The following is a 5,866-nucleotide window of genomic DNA, read 5'->3' as shown; positions in this document are numbered from 1 at the left end:
ATCAAGAGGCTCTTTAGTTCCTCTTTGCTTTCTGCCATTAGGGTGGAGTTATCTGTATATCTAAGGTTATATTTCTTCTGGCAATCTTGGTTCCAGGTTGAACTTCATCCAGCCTATTATTTTGCATGATGTATTCTACATGTAAGTTGAATAAGCAGGGTGACAATATATAGTCTTGATGGACTCTTTTCCCAACTTTGAACCAGTCCAGTAGTCCATGTCCAGTTCTGACTGTTGCTTCTTGACCTGCATACAGGTTTCACAGGAGGCAGGTAAGGTGTCTGGCATTCCCATCTCTTTAAGAATTTTCCACAGTTTCTTGTGATCCACACTGTCAAGAACTTTAGCATAGTCAATGAAGCAGAAGTAGATAATTTTCTGGAATTCCCTTGCTTTTTCTATGATCCAGTGGATATTGGTAATTTGATCTCTGGTTCCTCTGCCTTTTCTAAATCCAGCTTATACATCTGGAAGTTCTCAGTTCACTTATTGTTAAAGCCTAGCTTGAAGGATTTTGAGCATTACCTTACTAGAACTCACAAATGAGTGCAATTGTGAAGTAGTCTGAACATTCTTTGGCATTTCCCTTCTTTGGGATAAGAATGAAAACTGACCTTTTCCAGTCCTGTGGCCACAGATGAGTTTTCCAAATTTTGTGGCATATTGAGTGCAGCACTTTAATGGTATCATCTTTTAGGATTTGAAATAGCTCAGCAGGAATTCTATCACCTCCACTACCTTTGTTCATAGTAATGGTTCCTAAGGCCCATTTGACATTAGGTTAGGCAATGACTTTTTAAGCAGCACCCCAAAATCATAAAATGTTTTAAAAAAGAAAATGTGATAAAATAAACATCAAATTTAAAGCTCTTTCTGAAAGCCATCCTTACCAGAACCAAAAGGCAAGTCATAAAATGTGATAAAATTTTTGCAAAAATATATCAAGCAAACAGCTTACTTCCAGAATATATAATATATAAAGAACACTTACAACTCAATTTTGACAGTAAAAAATAGATAACATATATGAAAAATATTTCACCTTAAGATACACAAATGCCTAGTAAGCACACAAAGTGTTGTTTATTATCACAAATATCTGAGAAATTAAAACTACAAGGAGATACCATTACACATGCATTAGAATAGCCAGAGTTAAAAAGACTGACCTCACTAAGTGTTGGTGAGGATACGAACAACTAGAACTTCCAAACGTTGCTGGTGAAAATGAGAAATGTTGCAGCCACTTTTGAAACTAATATGCAGTATCTTATATAATTAAGCATATACTTCTTCTCTTTCTAGGTATTGATATAGGAAAAATAAGAATAAATGTCTACTCAAAAACGTGTACATGTATAGTCACAGCAATAATAACCCCAAATGACTAACAAACAAAATGTTCATCAATTGGGAAATCAATGAATATATTGTGATACATCTGTACTATGGAATACTGCTCAGCATCACAAACAAAATAATAACATACCCAACAACATGAATGCATCTCAAAAACATTTTGCTAAGTGAAAGAAATCAAGTAATGCACATTATGATATCAATTATATGTTATTATAGGAGAGATAAACCTATAGTAACACCAGGTAAATCAGTGGTAACTGGAAAATAATCAATAACAAACTGCCATGAGAATACTTCTAAGATAAGGGAGCTAGTTTATATTGTTATTAAAATGGTGCTTATGTAATTTTATATAATTACCATAATTCATCCAGCTGTAGCCTTAAAATGGGTGAATTTTATTGTACATAAATAATACATTTTAAAAGAGCAAGCGAGACTACACATTGCTCGGAGGATCACAGGAGACTTTATTAACAGTTGTGTGTGTGTGTGTGTGTGTGTGTCTCTGTGTGTGTGTGTGTGTGTGTGTGTGTGTGTGTGTGTGACATCTGGGGCTTGAATGATAAATAAAATGCTCTGATAGGTAAGAAATTCCAGTCATGGGGACCTCATTGCTTGGCACAGAAGCTAGTAGATATAAGAAAACTAGAAATGCTTATGGAAGAAAGAAGGGGAAAAGAAAAGAAAGAGATCATCCATGGTCAAAAGAGAAGCAGAGTTCAGGATGGTCAATTTTCTCAAGTTCCTGGATCACAGAAGCAGAGCCCTTGATTTGGTAAAGCATTTGGATTTTACTTAGGCTGTGATGTTAATTCACTAGAGAGTTTGGAATAGTGGAAATACATTTTCTCATTTATGTTTTGAGATTTTTCTGGATGTTGGATGAATGTATATAAAAAGGAAGACAAAAGTGGACACAGGAAGATAGAATAGAAGTCTGTTATCACAATATACATGAGAGGTGATGTTGGGAACAGAGTAGAAGTTCTGAAAATAGAAAAGTGAATGGCTATATTTTGCAAACAGATCTACAAAGATTTGCTGGATTAGTGGTGGTGCAGGAAAATGAAGACTCAGGGATGATTACCCATACAAATGGTTTGAGCAAATAAGTGGTGATGCCATCTCCTTAGATCAACAAGATTTTATCTAAAAAGGAATATTATATTGTGAAATTTCAGTATTTTAAAACTCTTCTGCTTAATATATATTTTTCACCAATTTTCAACATTCAATTTTTATGAATATATTATGTATAAAAGTAGGAAAGAATCCATATTTAAAGCTGGTTTGCTATATCACGCTTCACAATTGGGTGCTGACCTCTAATATTCAAAGCAGTTATTTTCTTAAGTGTGAGACTTCTGATAACAAAATATAAGACTGCATGGGAAAGATACAATTTCATTAAGCACTGGGATATAAGGTTTAAAATAAATATGTTAGATGGAATGACTAAGGGTTTTACAATGCTGCATAAACAGTCATTAGCCGGCTCTGTCTTCATTTTCCTAATTTCTTCAGAATCCTGACAAAATACAATCTGAGACAAAAAGAAATCATTTCTCATATGGTTCCCTGGTGATATCTTGTCTGATATAAATTACTTCATTAAAATTAAACCACTCAGTGTTATAAGGGTTAAGATGACTTGAAATTAAAATTAACCTCCCTGGAAAAAGAGCCTCCTATTACTTATATTTATAAGCACTGGATACCCTGGGAGCTTGCAAATGCACACAGTACTGCAGAATTTAAACCAGCAAACGTCTCTCTGAAGAGAGAACTAAGACTTAAGTCCTGAAGCTGACAGAAATTTTAATAGGATTGGTTCTTCATGATCCATTAACGTTTAGGAACAAGGGCCCAGAGTCTACTCTGCCCCAAGCATACCTGGCTCCGTAGCTCTGAAGCCTCCCCTTCAGAAGAAGACATACAGATGGCCAAAAGGTACATGAAAATTGCTCCACCTCATTAACTACTAGAGAAAGTGAAAGTGTTAGTCACTCAGTCAAGTCTGACTCTTTGTGACCCCCATGGACAGTAGCTCGCTAGGCTCCTCTGTCCATGGGATTTTCTAAACTAGAATACTGGAGTTGGTAGCTATTTCCTTCTTCAGAAAGTGAAAAGTGAAAGTGAAGTCGTTCAGTTGTGTCGGACTCTTTGTGATCCCATGGACTGTAGCTCCGCCAGGTTCCTCTGTGCCTGGGATTCTCCAGGCAAGAACACTGGAGTGGGTTGCCATTTCCTTCTCCAGGGGATCTTCCCCACCCAGGGATCGAACCTGGGTCTTCTGCATGGCAGGCAGATGCTTTACCCTCTGAGCTACCACACAGGGGATCAAACTACTACCTCCTGCATTGCAGGTGGATGCTTTACTGTCTGAGCCACCAGGAAAAGCCAACAATTACAGAAATGCAAATCAAAACTACAGTGACATATCAGCTCGCACCAGTCAGGAGTGCCATCATCAAGTCAACAAATAAACGCTTGAGATGTGGAGAAAAATGAACTTTCCTACCCTGTTGGTACAAATGTAAATTGGTACAGCCCCTATGGAGAATAGTATAGAGGCTCCTTTAAAAAAATAGAGCTAAGACATGATTCTCCAATACCACTCCTGGGCATACATCTGGAGAAAACCATGCTTCAAAAAAGGTAGATACATGCATCCAAATGTTCATTGCATCACTACTTACAATAATCAAGACATGGAAGCAAATGTCAGAATAATGGATAAAAAAGATGTGGTATACATACTTAAGGAAATACTACTGGTCACATAAAAGAATGAAGTAATGCCATTTGCAGCAACTTGAATGAAGAGATTATCATACTAAGTGAAATAAGCCAGATAAAGACAAAAGTCATATGATATTGCTTGTATGTGGAGTCTTTTTTTTTAAGTTGGTACAAAAGTAAATGCAGTTTTGCATTATTCAACTTTGCCATTTAATATTGGAATACATTTTAAAATAAATGTGGTGTTGTTATACATCATTTTATTGTGCATTTCTCATTTTATTTTTTGTTGGTAATGATGTATTACTTGTGTGTTTTAAATTTATTTATACAAAAAAGCAGATTTGAGCGATTTTCTTGTTCAAATTCAAAATGGGTCATAAAGTAGCAAAGGCAACTTGCAGCATCAACCATACATTTGACCCAGGAATTGCTAATGAATGCACAGTACAGTGGTGTTTCAAGAGGTTTTGCAAAGGAGATGAGTGCCTTGAAGATGAGTGCAGTGGGCGACCACTGGAGTTGACAACAACCAACTGAGAGCCATCATAGCGACGATCCTCTTACAGCTACATGAGAAGTTGCCGAAGAGCTCACTGCAGACCACGCTATGGTTGCTGAGCATCTGAAGCGAATTGGAAAGGTGAAAAGGCTTGGTAAATGGTGCCTCATGAGCTGACTGGAAATTTTAAACATTGCCATTTTGAGTGTGATCTTCCTTCATTCTGTGCAACACCTATGAACCATTCCTCAGATTGTGAATATGTAATGAAAAGAGGTCTTATATGACAACTAGCAAAGACCAGCTCAGTGGTTGGACCAGGAAGAAGCTCCAAAATACTTCCAAAGCCAAACTTGAACCAAGAAAAGATCACGGTCACTGAGAGTCTGCTGCCCCTCTGATCGGCTATAGCTTTCTGAATCTCAGTGACGCGGCAGGCATTCAGTACCTTTTTCCCTTTATTGTTCACTCAGTCATGTCCGACTCTTTGTAACCCCATGGACTATACCACGCCAGGCCTCCCTGCCCCTCACCATCTCCTGAAGTTTGCCCAAGTTAATATCCATTGCCTCAGTGATGCCAGCCAGCCATCTCATCCTCTGATGCTCTCTCCTTCTGCCCTCAATCTTTCCCTGCATCAGGGACTTTTCCAATGAGTTTGCTGTTCACATCAGATGACCAAAATACTGGAGCTTCAGCTTCAGCATCAGTCCTTCCAGCGAGTATTCAGGGTTGATTTCTTTTAAGATTGACTGGTTTAATCTCCTTGCTTGGCTTTTAGGAGTCTTCTCCAGCACCACAGTTGGAAGGCATCAATACTTTGGCATTTTGCCTTCTCCACTGTCCAGTTCTAACAACCATACGTGACCACTGGGAAGATCATAGCCTTGATTATATGCACCTTTGTCAGCAGAGTGGTATCTCCGCTTTACAGCACGCCATCTAGGTTTGTCATACTTTTCCTGCCAGGACGCAATCATCTCCTGATTTCATCATCCGCAGTGATTTTAGAGCCCAATAAGAGGAAATCTGTCACTATTTCCATCTTTTCCCCTTCTAATTACAAAGGATATGATACAATTCCACATCTTGAAAATGCTTCACTTTACCATAATGTTTACAAATAATACTGTGAGTGGTATATGTGATGTGGAAGCAGATTAGAAACTTTACAAAAGAGACTTTTTGTTAATTCTTTGTGTGACTATTTAGGTGTGTTTTGTTTTTTTTTTTTTGCATTTACATTCATACATAAGG

The 5,866-nt window shown here is 37.6% G+C and overlaps 1 non-coding gene across 1 annotated transcript; it reads right to left on the bottom strand.

Annotated features, from left to right (window-relative positions):
- Positions 1-3,628: 3,628 nt before the first annotated feature.
- Positions 3,629-3,705, bottom strand: TRNAG-GCC (transfer RNA glycine (anticodon GCC)). The gene has a single exon. It is a non-coding gene; the product is annotated as a tRNA-Gly (tRNA).
- Between the last annotated feature and the right edge of the window lie 2,161 nt (positions 3,706-5,866).

This window comes from Odocoileus virginianus, chromosome 25 (assembly GCF_023699985.2).
Source record: "Odocoileus virginianus isolate 20LAN1187 ecotype Illinois chromosome 25, Ovbor_1.2, whole genome shotgun sequence".
In the NCBI taxonomy this organism is placed as follows: Eukaryota; Metazoa; Chordata; class Mammalia; order Artiodactyla; family Cervidae; genus Odocoileus; species Odocoileus virginianus.
Note: the sequence above shows the minus strand (reverse complement) of the source record. Positions and strands in the feature narration are given on the sequence as shown.